At 44.9% G+C, this 18,395-nt stretch overlaps 2 long non-coding RNA genes across 3 annotated transcripts; both read right to left on the reverse strand.

Annotated features, from left to right (window-relative positions):
- Window positions 1-511: 511 nt before the first annotated feature.
- Window positions 512-3,029, reverse strand: LOC310702829. Of its 2 annotated transcripts, none has more exons than XR_014523648.1 (3): window positions 2,837-3,029; window positions 1,726-1,845; window positions 512-695 (listed from the first exon to the last, which is right to left on the reverse strand). It is a non-coding gene; the product is annotated as an uncharacterized lncRNA (long non-coding RNA). The 2 variants fall into 2 exon arrangements; XR_014523649.1 differs by having other exon boundaries at window positions 1,726-1,842; window positions 2,837-3,016.
- A 13,194-nt stretch (window positions 3,030-16,223) lies between these two features.
- Window positions 16,224-17,003, reverse strand: LOC310702858. Its single transcript, XR_014523712.1, has 2 exons — window positions 16,882-17,003; window positions 16,224-16,721 (listed from the first exon to the last, which is right to left on the reverse strand). It is a non-coding gene; the product is annotated as an uncharacterized lncRNA (long non-coding RNA).
- Between the last annotated feature and the right edge of the window lie 1,392 nt (window positions 17,004-18,395).

The raw sequence follows: 18,395 nt of genomic DNA on the forward strand, positions 1-18,395 counted from the left end.
TGCTACCTGTTGCTTCTCTGGTTACCAGAGCATGCACAAAGTTCTCTCCATGCTGAAAGCTAGGGAGATCTGGCCTTCATGAAAACAGGTCTGGGCATGCTCAGAACAGACAGATGATTCTATCAGGGTTGTTGGGGCATCTCGTTGGAATGTCCTCTTGACAACAGGAGAGAGTGTGTGAAGCTGCTCAAGTGGGGCTGGCAGTCCTTTTATAGAAACATGGGAGGGATATTATTATTATTATTATTATTATTATTATTATTTAGAATTACTTCTGGATTAGATATTAATTACTATAATGAATTTTAAACTAAAGTATCTGCCTTCAAAAATGCTTGAGCCTTGGCAAAGTTTACAAATTGAATGACCAGGTGACTATATTGTTCAAGAAACTGAAGGTTTCACTCCATCTTCAGATGCAGTCTCACAAAGAGTGTGTTTCACAAGTTCTACCTGTGGGATCTTTATGCAATCTGATTGGGAGAAAGAAAAAGCGGCCGAAAGGAAAGGGTCCATGCATGTTTCGGTTTATTGCCCATCTCCAATTATATTACAATAGTCACGGTCGTCACAGCAGTCAATATTGATGGCCCCGTCCTTTTCTGGATATTCGCTTTTGATACCACAAAATGTACTAGTTACAGGTGGCTTACAGTTGAAACAGCAGTCTTGGTGTATTGCAGCCAGCGTTCCTCCTAGAACGAGATCCAGAGAGAAAATAAGGAAAGAAAGGGTTTGACAAATTGCCCTTCTTGAATAGGTGTCTCATAAACTAAAGTATCTTAAAGGCACAGCTCAAACGACTTTTTTCATATATTTCATAGATTTTATTTCCTATACAGAATTGTACTGATTCACACGAGCGCTTTGTGTCGTCAGTATATGCAAATGGCTGGTTCATTAAAGGCTATATTGAACTTATATTCTCAATAATAATGGAACTCACAGATGGCGAATACTCTTTATTATTTGTAAAAGGAATCTTTAGATGAGTTTGAGTTCATATTTTATTGTCCCTTTGGAGGCACACTGTATCTTTGTATTTTGGTCTTCCAGGCTGTGATGCTATATAGTTTAAAATTCTGATAATTTGTTTTGCTTGTTTGCACTTTTTGTTGTTGCCAAGAAATCAGTTAAAAATAAATAAATAAAGTGGATGGTGGGTTGTTTCCCCCCCTCTTAAAACCAGCCAACATAAGATGTCTAAAACTTGCATGTCCTCATGAGATACACCTTGAGTAAGCTACTCGCATTCTCCTTCCTCCAGAGATGAGATAAGCAAAAAGGGTCCACTGCTCAGAGAGGACTATAACCCTGGCGCAAGACAAATGTGCCGTACTTTGGACCAAGGCGTGCACCTTGCAGGATCAGTCTAGCTTGTCTTTATGTGGGAGGATCCTGTGCAGTTCTGCTTCTTTGCAAAAAGATTCCCTGCATGCAAGGAAGACATTCATGAAAGTGCAAAAACCAACCACCCAGGCTCAAATCCTCCAAAGTGGGAGGATCTGAGACTGTGCTGTGCGGCTTCAATAGGCAGGAAAAAGGAGAGGCCTAACAGTGGGCTTCTGGGACTGTATTCCCCCCTCACCATCTTTTGAGAGAACACTAGTATTTTTGCAGCAAGAATTCCCTCTTTGTTTTATTAAAACAAAAGAAGAGCAAGTTTGGGGAGATGAGGTCCAACAGTTTGGGTATATGCTGTTGGAGCTCCTGCATAAAGCTTACCTCTAAACTCCTGCATAGTAAAGCAGGCATGTGGTCCAGACGGCACTTGACAGTCAGTTCGTTCACCAGCCTCACTGGTTAGAACGTTGGTTTTGCCTTTCGTACATAACAAAGCATCTGCTTGGGAAGACAAAATGTACATGATCAAATCTCTTGCCAACCCAAATCTCAGCTAAGAAAGGACCAGACAACCTTAGCTGACAAATTTTGTTACAATACTTCATGTATACAGCAGAAAAGAAACCCTGAGGCTAGAGGTCATCCAGGTGAAATGTCACCCATTTTCATTATCCCTGGGTTTTCCCTTGTGGCTCAGTCACTGTCATGCCATTGCATAAATAATTTAGCTTTTGTGAGGAAGTAGAAACTCATCTTGACTGAAGTCTGTGGATCAAAGGAACAAGAGCATTGTTCTTCAACTATGGATCCTTAAATGTTGTTGGAGTGCAGCTCCCATCATCTCTGGACCCTGACCCTTGGGTAAGCTGACTGGGGAGATTGAGAGGATGTTATGCACCCAACAACATCTGCTGACCCAAGTTTGAAGAACACTTGACTAGAGAAGGAAGGTCCTGTTCAGACATAACAGGGAAGTTTAAGCTGTTAAGTTGAGTGGGCTGAAAGAGAAGAAGATGAATGTTGTTAAGGAACACTAAGGAACAAAGAGGCTGAGTGACCAGAGGAATTGATCAGAATGGAGAGAGGCCTTGGACCCTGGCCATGAGCACTGAGCAGTGTCAAGCAATAGGTTGCATCTGAGGAAGAAATCCTTGCACTAATGGGATGGCTTTGCTGGAACCTACCTTATGATTTAATGAACTCCTACTTTTTGCCTGTACTGTGCCAGCTTTCTGCATACATATATAGACACTGAATTCCAGCAGATAATTTTTTACACACAGCTGGATTGGATTGAATATTTGGCTAAATTTCCCTCATGTTTTTCTACCACAAAGAAATATGACGCCTAAATTGGCCCTGCCATTTTTGCTTGTGGAACGACCAATCTTCTCCATTTTTTGAAACGAGATTCCTTTCTTTGCCAGGTCTTCCCTTAGGAATTGCTTTCTGTGTGAAAATCCTTCTCCGATCCCTTGTCAATGGACCTTACCTCCAGATGTGAGGAGGAGAAAGGCAGAGATTGCAAGCAGCAGGATCTGATTCTTCGGGGCCATCTTGGAATCGAGAGGGTTCTGTGGTCACAGCACAGCTCAAGTCACACTGGCTTTCAGCAAACTGGAGAAGAGGCTTCCTTATATCCCCATGAAGACACATCTCCAAAATAATCCAAGAGAACATCATGTCCCCTGAAGAGGATCAAAGAGAATGCAGTGTGGTCCTATCAGCCCACTTGTGGACAAAATAAGAAGCTGTTATAGATACAACCCCACAATTATAAGTGCATTTACGTGTATATAATTAACTATGAATCCTATTTTTAAAATTAATTTGAATGAGTTACAGCATTTCATATTTGCTCCAGATCCTGATCCAGAACTGTTCCTACTAAAGTTTATAAATAATGCCCACATATAAAAACATTCCCCACTCTAATGCTATCTTGCAACTGAATGCAATTGTGTGCCAAGACCCCGAGGCTTCCCCCTTATGTTGAATACTGACAGATGGACACCATATATGGGCAAAATTTAGGCCACAACTTTATTGGTTAGCCAATGTGAGCAGTATTGGCTTAGGGATTGGAATTGAACCAACTATATCTGACTCCTGCCTGCAGGAAGTCTCACGAGGGCTATCCACCAGCAGGGGGAGCCCTGCTGATGCACATCAACTAGGAGCTCCTCCAGGGTCACCGGAGGCTTCAGACAGGAACCACGACCCCTGGATTCCTTTAATGGAATACCCTTTAGAATGGGAGGGCAGGTGATGGCCACACCTCCCCTCCCCCAAACCAGGTTTACCAATGCCTAATGTCACTCATGCTGGTAAGGCTCACCGCCTATACCCTCACACCCTCAACCAACCTCTAATGCCCTCAAGGACTATGGCCAACCAAACATCATTTCCCCAATTGGAAAGATGTACACCATCAACATGGAACAAGGCCTCTTTGCTGAACATAATGGTGGGGTATGCAATCTCCTGACCCTTCAGCTCTTCCACCTTCCGTGTCACCACTCAGTTCACGAGTTTCCTGGCCTAGTTAGTGGCAGCTGGACAAAAACTGCAACACCACAGGAGCATTTGTCCTAATTAGTGTTATGTTTGGAAATGCTGTTGTCAACTCATCAAAGTCCCTTTTATTGCTCCAAGTCAAGTCCAAGCCTTTCCTGAAGACCAAGTAATACTCTCCCAGCTGCACAATCAAAGCAATTGGGAGGGCCGAGTGAGCTATCCAGGCATTCACGACCAGCAGAAACTCTTCCCATCGCATTCCATGCCTCAATATCCAGGAAACTCGGATGTTATAAGGCAATCGGCAGGCTGCACCCCCAAGCCACTGTCCACAGCACACACTTGGGCCCAGTGGACAATGCTGAGACCCACCATCCACATATGAGCACCAATAGCCCCTGAAAATAAAACAATGACAGTGCAGGATTAGAAGTGGTGAAGTCTGGTTACAAATCATGACGAATATAGCCTTTGTAAGCATCCAGTCTCCAACGACCCATGTCTTTGATTCTGTCTGTAGGCAGGCCTCAATGAGCAGCCATCATGGAAGTGCCTATCCTGAAAGAATGAGCAGTATATTCTCTGACCGGGAGGCCACAGGATGCCATGGCCTTATACATCACCCGCCTGAACTGATGGTGGGCGAGGTGGGTACCATCTTGATGTATCAGGAATACACCCGAACCAGGGGGCCTAAGGTAAATGTATTTCCTGGTGTCTTTAACAGGACAGGGACCTTATGTTCTGATGCTGTGAACCGGATAAGGGCACCTTTCCCCATTTGGTTGGCTTTTGATTGACGGATGCAGACCACCAACTCTGAACTAGATAAATTTACGTCTTCCAAATGCAGCCCCCTAAAGGAGCATCCCGGATCACCCTCATTAACAACTTCACTCACTCTTAGGGCGCCAAAGAGGGTAACAGAGAAAGCAGCAGAGAACAAGCGAGAGTCATATTTTGACCAATAAATTACTCTTACTTTTTAAAGTATTTGGCAAAGTAGATTGAACGTGATAGGCCTTCAACCCTCACCGCTTGGTGGCTGCCACCTGCGCCATCGCTCAATCACCCTGTGGACTACAAATTCAGGACAGGGGTCCATAAAACAAATGGATTTACTGAAGATGGAAATAGCGGCTGACTGAATATTTAAAGTCTTAGCTGTGCGCCCCAAGTTACGCAGGTGTACAAAGTATTGAAGCACTTGATCTGTAGTGGGAGGCTGACTTTGCCCAATGTGGGGCTTAATATTAATTAATAAAGCCCTGAACAACTTAGGTCCAAGGTACCTTAGGGACTGCCTGAACCCTTGTATCCCAGCTTGATCACTGAGAGCATCACTGTGTCAGGAGGTCCTACACATGAGTAGGAGCCTGGCAGAGACACATGCTCGACTGGCATGTTCTCTCCCTCATGGTTCAGGAGATTCAAAAGCTTTCTTCAGCATGTACATCACAGTGACTGATACCTAAGAGGCATCACCACACTTCAGGATCAGCAGAGCATAGGCAGTCAGCATACAGACACAGTAGCACAGCATTTTGGCTAAACTACGTTTATTTTTAAAAAGCAGAGACATCACCTTACCAACAAAGGTCCGTATAGTTAAAGCCATGGTTTTCCCAGTAGTGATGTATGGAAGTGAGAGCTGGACCATAAAGAAGGCTGATCGCCGAAGAATTGATGCTTTTGAATTATGGTGCTGGAGGAGACTCTTGAGAGTCCCATGGACTGCAAGAAGATCACACCTATCCATTCTTAAGGAAATCAGCCCTGAGTGCCCACTGGAAGGACAGATCGTGAAGCTGAGGCTCCAATACTTTGGCCACCTCATGAGAAGAGAAGACTCGCTGGAAAAGACCCTGATGTTGGGAAAGATTGAGGGCACAAGAAGAAGGGGACAACAGAGGACGAGATGGTTGGACGGTGTTCTTGAAGCTACAAACATGAGTCTGACCAAACTGTGGGAGGCAGTGGAAGACAGGAGTGCCTGGCGTGCTCTGGTCCACGGGATCATGAAGAGTCGGACACGACTAAACGACTAAACAACAACACGCTTATTTACATATACACACTCAGAGCATCGTAACTCAGCTCCTTCCTCTTCAGCATCAGACAGCAAAGAGAAAGAACAAAGGACAAGCGTCCTACATCATGGAAACACAGTAATACAAACATCCTGTCTCCGTCACTTCCCACAATGTGGAATGAAAACATACACCGTCATGTGATAGAAACAACCCCATGACTGCAATACAGGAAAAGAATCCTATTATTATTCCTTGAGTTTGCAAGCTTCATTTGGCAGCAAGAAGAAACCTAGCCCTTATTGCCATCGGCTCAGTCTTGTGGAATACTTTGCAAATTGTCACTTGCTGATCCAGGGTGTTTTTGCAGTTAGACTAGGACAAGTAGTTTGAGAGACAGAGAGATTTATACATCTTCAGATGACATGCTCTCTGAAGAACTCTACTTCCAGAGTTCCTTGTGCAAGTGCAGAGATAAGAGGAAGAGGAAGGAGAAAGTACCATAACAATTAGGGACTGTGGATGCTGTTGAAATACAATTACAGTGGTAAAGTAAAGGTAAGGTAAAGGGACCCCTGACCATTAGGTCCAGTCGTAGCCGACTCTGGGGTTGCGGCGCTCATCTCGCTTTATTGGCTGAGGGAGCTGCCGTACAGCTTCTGGGTCATGAGGCCAGCATGACTAAGCCACTTCTGTTGAAACCAGAGCAGGACACGGAAACGCCGTTTACCTTCCCGCCGGAGCGGTACCTATTTATCTACTTGCACTTTGACATGCTTTCAAACTGCTAGGTTGGCAGGAGCAGGGACCGAGCAATGGGAGCTCACCCCGTCGAGGGGATTCGAACCACCGACCTTCTGATCGGCAAGTCCTAATTGCCACGTCCCAATTACAGTGGTACCTTGGGTTAAGTACTTAATTCGTTCCAGAGGTCCATTCTTAACCTGAAACTGTTCTTAACTTGAAGCACCACTTTAGCTAATGGGGCCTCCAGCTGCCACCGTGCCGCTGCTGCGCAATTTCTGTTCTCATCCTGAAGCAAAGTTCTTAACCTGAGGTAATATTTCTGGGTTAGCGGAGTCTATAACCTGAAGCGTATGTAACCTGAAGCGTATGTAACCCGAGGTACCACTGTACTGCTAGCGCTGCTCTCCTCTACCCATGTGCCTCTAATGTCTTCCCCAAATCTGTTGTGGAGGGTTGGTGTGGGGATGCAGAACACATTGGGCAGTAGCACAGAAAAAGGAGAAAAGTGTTGTGGCACAGGTGCAAATCCTTGCACTAGTGGGATGACTGCATTGGATCCTACTCAATGATTTACTGAATTGTGACCTCTTCACACATTATGGCTGCTTTTGTGCACACAGCTGCATTGGATTAAAATAAATATTTGGATATGATATTTAAAAGCCCCTTTTCATTTTTCTCGAACAACTACTCTTCGTTGTTATCGGGCACATGATTCTTTTGCCAGCCCGGTTAAGTTCTTGTAAAATGAATCTCTTAGGAATTGCTTGTCACTCCTGAGTGCAAAATCTTCTTCCACCCCTCTTCCCCCGGTGTGAGGAGGAGGAAGGTACAGATTGCAAAGATCAGGATCTGTTCCTTCAGGGCTAGTTCAGAATCAGGAAGTTTCTGTGGGTTAATGTGGGTCACTCTGGCCTTCAGCAAACTGGAACAGATGCTTCCTCTTATCTCCACGATGACAGGTGTCAAAAAGAACCAAACAGGATATCATGTTCCCTTAAGAGGATTAAACACAAAGTAGAGTGGGGCAAGAAACCAACCATAAGCAAAATAAGCAGCACAATTGGATTTGTTGTTGTTGTTGGCATGCATGATTCTTGAGAGACAATGGAGTGTGCCCCTGGGGGTGAAGTCAAACCTCTGTGTTAGCACCGAAGTGACCTCTTTTGGGGGCAAGCCTGGGCAGTATGTATGGAGGTCCTGGGGTTCCCAGATGATAAGACCCCCCCTTTTCAGTTTCACTGATGGGTCCAAAGAAAAGCAGTGCAAAACAATTGGCACCAGCATGGCTGCAGGAGTTGCTGGAAGGAGGCATACAAGACTCCATCCAACCATCTTAGGGACTGCACTCTGGATTAGTGTAAGGTTTACTCCCTAGCCTTTTCTTCTCCCCACAAAGCAGCAGAGTTTACGATAAGAGTTTTCCTTCTTTTTGATGGACTACTTTTCTAGGTTGATGAGCCCCATCTACCTCTCACTTCCCTCTACAGTAAGAGCAAAACCACCTTCTTGACTGTTGGATCATCTCTTGATCTCATCTGTATGGTTAGAATTTTGCTTCTAAAACATAATTCCAACCAATACTTCCAAATAAAGCAATAGCTTGAATTCTTTTTGGTGCATGGAAGCATACAGATAAGTCCCGACTGACTTAATTTGACTGCAGTCTGTGCTTCCTTCACTTTTACAATCATCATTTCTCCAATACCCTCATGTAATGAAGACCTGCTTCCCATTGCAAAGAAGGTGTAGAAGGGCTGAAAAAGGGTGAGTCCTTATTATCTCCCCCCTAGAACATCTCTCTCTCTATGTGTGTGTATGTGTTACAAAGAAAATTTGGATCAAGGTAGTCTAGATTATGCACTGAATTGATCCAGTTAAGGCTGATTGAGGCTTTGATAGGAGTGGGTTGAGGCAAAGCCTGGTCAGGCCCATCTGGAGTGAAGCAAGGTTGTCAGAGGGTGAAGGGCTGCATCTTGTCTCAGCCACCTCCTGGTCTTCTACCATGATGCATCTTCTGCAGGGCAGGAAGGCTTACACCATTTGGAATGACAAGATGCCATCTCAGACTGGTCTCAGCACCACTCCTTTATGCTCATTGCTCCCAGCCTGTTCATCCTTGCTGCCACTCACATCAGCACATTTACTGCAGCTCTGACTCCTGTTGTAGAGTGTGGGAAGGAAGCCAGGGAAGGTGTTGGTGGCAGGAGTGCAGCCTGGCAGGGACCACAACCCTAGTATTTTCCTCCTTGGACACAAAGTCCATATCCCACTGCAACTCCATCTTTCCCCCTGAACTGACCATATGTTTAAAACCCTGATTAACATTAGGGCTGCTCCCTGATTCATTTTGGGACATAAATCCAGGTCATGTTGGGTCAGCCATGGATTACCCCAGGTCAGATCAGGCCATGCACAGCCCTAGATAATGACTTTGTCTCCATTCCACCCAGTGCTTCCCCCCCCAGGGGGTACTCAAGGGTACACAGTACCAGCACCTCTTTTGTTGTTGTTAAAAAGTGTGGCACTTACTGTAACAACATCATGGCGAGTACCAGCACCTATTTTTCTAGGAAAGGAGCACTGATCCCACCTATCCTGCAAAGAGTTGCAATGAATTACAATGACTGACATATGAAGGGGAACTTAATTGATTCCCTCTGTCCAGGGCCCCAAAGAACCAGTGATTCTGTATCCAATGAGTAGAGAGATTACAACAAAGAAGACAACCTGTAGTTTTTATCCTACAAGTCCCAATTCACAAAAATAATTGCAAAATGATTAAGTAGAAATAAGCATTTATTATAGAGAGAGACTGTGTCCACGTTCTAAACAGAAAGAGCTCATTAAATTAGGAAACACTGTGCTACCAGTTGCTTCTCTCGCTACCAGAGCATGCTCAAAGTTCTCTCTATGCTGAAAGCTAGGGAGATCTGGCCTTCATGAAAACAGGTCTGGGCATGCTCAGAACAGACAGATGATTCTATCAGGGTTGTTGGGGCATCTCCTTGGAATGTCCTCTTGACAACAAGAGAGAGAGAGAGAGAGAGAAACTGCTCAAATGGCGTTGAAAAGTTAGCAGTCCTGTTAGAAAAACATAATAATAATAATAATAATAATATTGCAATACTTTTGGATTAGGACTGGCAGCAGTATTTTCCTCCCTTCCTCTGCCATCAAGATATCTGGAGCTTAAATTATAGGAGCACAAACACACTTTCTCTGTTCTAGTGAAGGGTCTTGCCCGGAAGTTGGTGATATCAGCACCACACCCGCCCCCCGCCCCCCCGCTGCTGCTGCCAGTGAGGAAACACAAAAGCGCCGGTGCATTACCTCTCTCCACCCTTTCTCTTTTTATTTTAAATTTCCATGGAGCCCCAGAGAACAAGGGCTCATGTGTACCTGTGTGAGAGCGAATTGCTTTGTTCCATCCGTCCGAGAGTTCCTGAATGCAGCACCCCCTTTTTTCTTTGCTCCTTTCCCTCAGGTGTGTGTCCTGCCCAGTGCTCATGCATGAATCCTCTCAATGCCCAGTTTGTACTCTTGTGCCAAAATTCCAAAAGGCCCCGCCCACTTCCACGTCCTGACCACACCTCAGTGGTGGGTGTGCATGCATGTGTAAAAGGCAACGGGCCAAAGGGACTAAGCACATGCGTTCGTTCTTTTCAACGGAATTGCCACACCACGCTGGGTTTACCTTGCCACGCTTCCTGCGGCCAGTCGGAAGCCTCGCTGCCCACTCAGTCAGTTCCCGCCCACTGAGGTAAACCCAGTGTGGTGTTTCAGTCAGTCAGAAGCGTTTCACTCAGTCAGTCCCTGCACGCTGAAGTAAACCCGGTGCGGCGTTTTGGCCAGCGGGCTGGATTTATAAGCCTGGCAGACCAGATCCAACCCACGGACCGTAGTTTGAGGACCCCTGGTCTATGGGAACAGTTAACAACGCATCCAGGGAAGGATGAGAAATTTCTGATACTTCTCAGTGGCTCCAGATGTCAAAAAAGCATATCTGACAGGAAAATCCAGCATTTAATCATAGTGAATTGTTTCCCACAGATTTTGGAAGGGGTTGTTAAGCAATCTTTGTTTATCATATAGATGTATGTCTTCCCGTATGCAATTCAACGTAGAGATCTGCATTGTATATTGGAAAAAATCTAGGAGTGGAAAAAAGAACCAGCCCCACCAATTACCCTTGGGGTGAGATGGTTAATGCTGAGGATATTGTCTCCACCACCATCTTTCCTGGAGATTTATGCTCCTTTTGCACCACCCTCTTTTCCCCAGCCGGAAAATGGTACCGCCTATTGCAGCTGCCCAAACTACTGCAGCTGCCATTTCGAAATTGGGAGAGAAGGAAAAGCTTATAGACTTTTCAAAGGTGTCCTGCAAGCAAACCTCTGGATTCCAACACCTTGGAAGTCCTAATGGGGCTCTTGCCCCTCTAGTGGGGCTCTTGCCCCTCCAAATTGCATCCACTCTGAGCAAAAGAGGGAAAAGTTATAACCATTGCTATATTTGCCCTTATAATGAATGGGAAGCACTGAGCTTCATTTTATACACAGTGACTCAAGAGCCAGATTATGGACTAAAGCAGTGCTAATTTTCTGGAAAAGGTTGTGCCGGGAATCACCACGAATGCCTTCCTTGTTCTCTTATAATGGCAATGGTATCTACCTGAGAGGGGTCCTAAATAGGACAGCCCCCCCCCCCAGCCAGCCAGGATCAGCTAGGTCAGGCATAGGCAAACACCGGTCCTCCAGCTGTTTTGGGACTACAACTCCCATCATCCCTAGCTAACAGGACCAGTGGTCAGGGATGATGGGAATTGTAGTCCCCAAACTTCTGGAGGGATGGAGTTTGCCTATGCTGGAGCTAGGTACACAAAGCTCCTTTCATTAATATTAGGAAGTTGGTGACTTTTACTGCCCTGAATTCTCCCCATCACCCGAATTTCCTCCTTCCTGGTTTCACAGCCTGTGAATGATGTCAGTGGAGAACATATTGGAATCAGGAGGATTGTGTTGCCGCAGCAGAACTCCAGGATGCAGAAGGAGGAGCACTCATCTACACTCACTCCCAGCACGATGGACAAGCTTCTTCCTTTTATTGCATTGACAACATGACTGCACAGGCACCTTGAGGATAATTTTGTCCTTCTTCCTTGCATGGGTGAAGAGAGTTGTGGGCTCTGAAATCACAAACTGGTCACTCACATAGAGTACATAGGTGAAGATTGGGCTGATGGGTTGCAATGTGCATGTGACTAAAACAGGGCTTGTACAGGGTGTATCCCTGTTCTAGAAAGAAATGCTTCTCTTATCTCGAGCCACAATGTTCTTGGAGATACTGTATTACATTCTCATCCAGTAAGACAGACAAGCTGCTTCTTATTATCTCATTGAGGACATGGCTGCACCAGCAGCTCAAGGGTCATTTTGCCTCTACTCGTTGCATGGGCAGTGAGTCTAATGGACTATGAAATCACAAACTGTCTGTGTATGTACAGTGGGTTGAGACACAGCCTGATTAGGCTCATCCGGAGTGAACCTCAGTTGTCAGAGGATGGGGGGCTGGTCATGCAGTGGGAGTGGAAAGGAGACCTTGCATCTTGTCTGAGCCACCTCCTGCTCATCTACCACGAGGTATCTTCTGCAGGACAGGAAGGCTTGCACCATTGGGGATGACAATGACAGGATGTCATCTCAGCCTGTTCTCCTCAGCATCACTCACCGCTCACTTATGCTCATTGCTCCCAGTCTGTTCAGCCCTTCTGCCACTCACGGCAGCACATTTACTCCAGCTCTGACTCCTGTTGCAGAGTGTGGGAAGGAAGCCAGGGAAGGTGGTGGCAGCAGGAGTGCAGGATGAAAGAGGATCAAAGAGAATACAGCGTGGTCCAATCAGCCCACTTGTGGATGAAATGAGCAGCTGTGATACATACAGCCCCACAATCATGAGTATATATAATAATGATTAATTCATGAATCATATTTTAAATGAATTATAGCAGTCCAAAACTGATCCCACTAAAGTTTATAAATTATTCCCATATATATCAGTAATTTGGGATAAAAGCATCCCCCCCTCCCATATAAAAACATCCCCCCTCCATTGCTATCTTGCAACTGAATGTTATCTGTAAACTTTGGCAGTACCCAAACATTCAGAGGAGGGGGAACTATGACTAAATTTTAGGTATTGCTTGAGAATATTTATGGAAACCTATTTACTGATATTTTATCTGTCTATCTATTGAGCAGATCACGTGAGAATTCAGCTATCAAGCTGAGGATTTGGGTACCTGGCTGACAACATGTCATCTGCACAGAGTGCCCGTTTGCTACCAAGTCAGGTCATGTATTAATTGACAAAGCCCTGGACAACTTAGGTTCAAGGTACCTTAGGGACTGCCTGAACGCTTGTGGACACATGGTCCACCAATAAGGTTGTCTTGTAGTTTGAGAGACAGAGAGATTTGTGCATCTGAAGAACTCTACTCCCAGAATTCCTTGTGCACCTGCAGGAGCAGCAGGAAGGGAAAGCTGGTGAGAGGAACAAAGCACCATAACAATAAGGGACAGTGGAGGCTGTGCTACTAGTGTTTCTGTTAGCGCTGCTCTCCTCTACCCATGTGTCCCCAGGGTCTTCCCCACATCTGTTCTGGAGGGTTAATGAGAGTGGAGATGCAAAACACATTGGGCAGTAGCACAGAAAGAGGAGAGAAAGTGTTGTTGCACAGGCATAAATCTTTGCATTAATGGGATGATTTTGCTGGATCTAAACCCTATGATTGACTGAATGGTGACTTCTTCACATATTATGCCAGCTTTTGTGCATTCATTGCTATGCACTGAATTTCACCAGAGAGTTTTTGCACACAGCTACAACAGATGGAATTAAGTATTTAGATAGATTCCCCCCTCCCCCATGGTTTATTTTATTTTACAACATAAAAGAGAGAGAATGGAGTTTGTGGGTGAAGTCAAACCTCTGTGTTAGCAGCACTGAAGTGACCTCCTTGGGGGCAAGCCTGGGCAGTGTATATGGAGGTCCTGGGCTGCTCATTTGAGAAGACCCCCATCTCAGCCTCACTGATGTGGTCCAAAGGAAAGCAGAGCAATATGTTTGGCACCAGTTTGGCTGCAGGAGTTGCCAGAAGGATGCGTACAAGACACTATCCAACCATCTTAGGGACTCCACTCTGGATTTGTGCAGGGTTTACTCCTTAGTCTTTTCTTCTCCCCACAATATCTTACAAGGCAGCAGAAGTTTAGGATCAGAGTGATTAGCACATCTATGGGGTGATTTATGTGTATGAAGGAAATGAACTCCTTCTCATGTCCAGCTTCTTCAAGGAATCCTTTCATATGCATCTGCTTGGCCTTGTTTCTCTCTGCTCTTAGCCAAGTGTGCTTTTTGTCAGCTCCCCCATGACAGCAGCTCAAATAGCACAGGCAATATGCATGGTACTGTAGAATGTGATGCCCTATGGACCATATGGACTATAGACCATATAGTCCGTATGGTGAGGGCATTGCTGGTGAACAGATAGACAAATATTGTTTGCTTTCATAACCAAACTGATAGGTTTTTGCCTATCAGCTAGGTCAGGCATAGGCAAACTCCGGCCCTCCAGCTGTTTTGGGACTACAACTCCCATCATCCCTAGCCAACAGGACCAGTGGTCAGGGATGATGGGAATTGTAGTCCCCGAACTTCTGGAGGGATGGAGTTTGCCTATGCTGGAGCTAGGTACACAAAGCTCCTTTCATTAATATTAGGAAGTTGCATTCAGTCCTCGACACCACTCCAAAAAGGACAATAAACAGAGTACACAAAGCACATTGTACTTATTTAAATGGTACAGTTGGAAAGCAGAATAATCCATCCTGACCAGTGACCAGTTTCTGTCTGTCCCCATAAAATGCACCTCCACTATCATTTTCATCTGCTGTAAGAAGTGTACTGTTGCAAAAGTGTACGCTTACCAATAGACCACATTAATTGGCAGCCCAAGAACTAGAAAGTTCATATCAGGTCAGTGGATGGCCAACCTGACTACTTGGTTGATTTATCAGGGTGCAAAAGCACTGTGCAAAAATTTTCTAAGAAAAAAATCAGCTGCCCCCCCCTCCAATTTTGGAGCTCTGGGTTACCAGATCTTGTTTCCAAGATGAAGCCACTTTAGAAGGCAGAGCAAAATGTGGCCCTCATTTCCTTACTACCCTGTTCAATAGAGGCTGCTACACAGTTGGACTGGGAGGGCAGAAGGCAAGGAGACAAACAGCTAATGGAGCCAGAGTGAGAGGCAGACTTGCACCCTGATTGGCTGGAAGAGATTGCTGGGGCAGTTCCTTATCCACCCAAATAGATCAGCCTCGGCTTATGTCATTTATAGGCTGTGAAACCAGGAAGGTTTTGGGTGATGGGGAGAAATAATAATTCAGGGCAGTAAAAGTCACCCCTGACCTAATGCTGTCACTATCACCCCACTCAAGGGCTGGTTGGTTCTACTACAGGTGTGGGGAACCATTATTTGGACTATGGGCTATACCATAGTGTTTTGTTTTGTTTTTAAATCAGCCACTGAGACAACCATAGCCAATAAAGCGCACATGCTTATTCTCTCCCCCCCCCCACTTGTCTTGCTTAACACCTTCATCTTTTTCACTGTTAGTTTTTTATTATGTCTAATTTATTTATTGAAAATCAAGTTATTTTATTTATGGCTTTTGACACCTGAGATGATTGACACCTGAGTGATCTGATTGAACTGTTTTTAATTCTGAATTTCAAGCTGTGTAACTCACCCTGGGTCCTGCTGCTGCGGGGCAGAGATTAGGAAGGAGATGGCGTCAGGAGGTAACCCATTCTGATAACTGCTTTCTTCCGTTTCATTTTTCATCTGTGAGTATTTGCTTTTCCTTAAGTAGCTAATGAAAACAGCTTTAAATTTCCTCAGTTTATTGTTTACAATGGCCGCTTGTAATTGTTTTATAGTGTTCATTTTTATACAATGATACAGAATTTCCCTTCAGTGGCCTTACAGCACATCATCCTTGAGTGTTTTAGCCTCACCAGAAGGTGTCCTTAACCTATTGTGATTATTGAATAAACTAATTGGTAAGAACTTTTCATTGTTTTTCTCAGATTCTTTGCTGCCACCATGAGAGGGATCTGATTCCCCGAAGCCTAATAAAGGCCGAGTTTCCAGATCCTTTATCACCTTGGTTGTCCTCCTCTGCACATGTCCCAGCCTGTCAACAACCTTCAATTGTGGTGCCCAGAATTGGTGGCAGTATTCCAGGGGTGGTCAGACCAAGGCAGATGTCTATATCTATATAGTATTTCCATGGCCTGGGACAGATTAGCTCATGTTATCAGTTGCTAATGATCAACAGTGGGAGACAGCGACTGCCTCCATATTATGCTCCCAGAGGCATCTGCTTGGCCACAATGGGAAACAGAATACTGAACTAGATATTCATTTTCTTTCTGATCCAGCAGGGATCTTCTGACATTAATAAGACCAGCCTTCACTCTTCACAGCTTAGTCCAAAATAAAGATGTCAATGAAAAATTGGCTTTCTCCTGGGCTATTTTTATTTTGGAATGTGAATTCCAGGAGCTCTCTTACTAGTTGGGCTCCCCTTTATGGCACAGAATAATATTTTGTGACAAAAGAACATCATATTGACTTTAAAGAACATTAAATGCATACTTTATGAAACACGCGTTGATCCATGTAAATGACTGTTGGAAACTCAATTCATCTGTATGCTATATCCTACAATTTTTCAACTTTAATTACATACATATATGAAAAGTGCTAACTGCTTCTGTGGGTCCTCTGTTGTGATGCCAAAATAAGTGGAGGTGGCTAACATGTTTAGCTATGTTGCAAATCTTCCATTGGCGAGTTTTACCTCATTTATAATCCGTCATTGCAGAAATCAAGGCCTACTGAAGGCTTTGATTCTTCGCAACATTTGTACTCAACATGGATATGCTTGGTCACCTGCTGTTTGGTATCACATACTTCTTTTGGCCCACAGCCAACATATGTCCAGATTATTTTCCCCTCTAAAATGAGCCAGAAAAAGAAGAGGAAAAGATGCAGTGAGCCACTTTGGTCATATTAACTATCCAGAGTATAACACAGTCCAGTTTCTTTGTCCTCAACACAGATCAGGCATGAACACAGAGAACAGTGAATCTAAAGAATGAGGGTGAGGTTTCTTACCTTCATAGGCGTTGGCTATATGGCAACTTTCCAGTTCAGGGTCAGCTATGCAAATCCGGTCAGAGCCTTCAACTCCAATACATCCTTCTTCAGTCACTGTGCAGTCCCGACATAGCAAAGGATATGCTCCAAAAGACAATTTTTCACAATTAAGCACATTCCAAACTACTGCTCAAACTCACACTGAATTGTACATTCTGTGCAATAATTTTCTCACAGCACAACTTTTTACTGTTTGGGCTATTTGGTGACGAATTTGAAGAACCATCAGCCTACAGATAGCTCAGTTGGTTCAAACATGGTGCTGAAAATGTCAAGGTCACAGGTTCGATACCAAAACGAGACAGCTACATAATAATAATAATAATAATAATAATAATAATAATAATAATAATAATAATAATATATTTTTTATACCCCGCCCATCTGGCTGGGCCTCCCCAGCCACTCTGGGCGGCTTCCATAAAAACCAAAAATACAGTGAAATATCACATGTTAAAAACTTCCCTGAACAGGGCTGCCTTAAGATGTCTTCTGAATGTCAGGTAGTTGTTTATCGCTTTGACATCTGCTGGAAGGGCGTTCCACAGGGCGGGCGCCACTACCGAGAAGGCCCTCTGCCTGGTTCCCTGTAGCTTTGCTTCTCGCAATGAGGGAACCGCCAGAAGGCCCTCGGCGCTGGACCTCAGTGTCCGGGCAGAATGATGGGGGTGGAGACGCTCCTTCAGGTATACTGGACCGAGGCCGTTTAGGGCTTTAAAGGTCAGCACCAACACTTTGAATTGTGCTCGGAAATGTACTGGGAGCCAATGTAGGTCTTTCAAGACCGGTGTTATATGGTCTCGGCGGCCGCCCCCAGTCACCAGTCTAGCTGCCGCATTCTGGATTAGTTGTAGTTTCCGAGTCACCTTCAAAGGTAGCCCCACGTAGAGTGCATTGCAGTAGTCCAAGCGGGAGATAACCAGAGCATGCACCAATGGAGCATCCTCCATTGCAGGGGATTGGACTAGATGATCCTCAGGGTCCCTCCCAATTCTATGATTCAATAATTTATTATGACTGCTTCCTCTGCCCCACATTTATGATTGAGTTCTGTAGCTTCACAATGATATGTATGTTGTGTCATCCCCCCTATTTCCAATGTTTCAGAATAAATGTTTTTAAGCATCCAAAACAGCACCATTGACAACGAGGCATCACGAACCACCCAAAGTACAGGAGGGGGTCACATAATCATGTGAAGAGAGGGATAAATACAAGAGAAGTATGGGGAGCGATTGGGTGGCGCTGTGGGTTAAACCACAGAGCCTAGGACTTGCCGATCAGAAGGTCGGCGGTTCGAATCCCTGCAACAGGGTGAGCTCCCATTGCTCGATCCCTGCTCCTGCCAACCTAGCAGTTCGAAAGCATGTCAAAGTGCAAGTAGAGAAATAGGTACCGCTCCGGTGGGAAGGTAAACAGCGTTTCTGTGCGCTGCTCTGGTTCGCCAGAAGCGGCTTAGTCATGCTGGCCAT

Source organism: Podarcis liolepis (genome assembly GCF_965112155.1).
Source record: "Podarcis liolepis genome assembly, chromosome: 3".
Taxonomy (NCBI): Eukaryota; Metazoa; Chordata; class Lepidosauria; order Squamata; family Lacertidae; genus Podarcis; species Podarcis liolepis.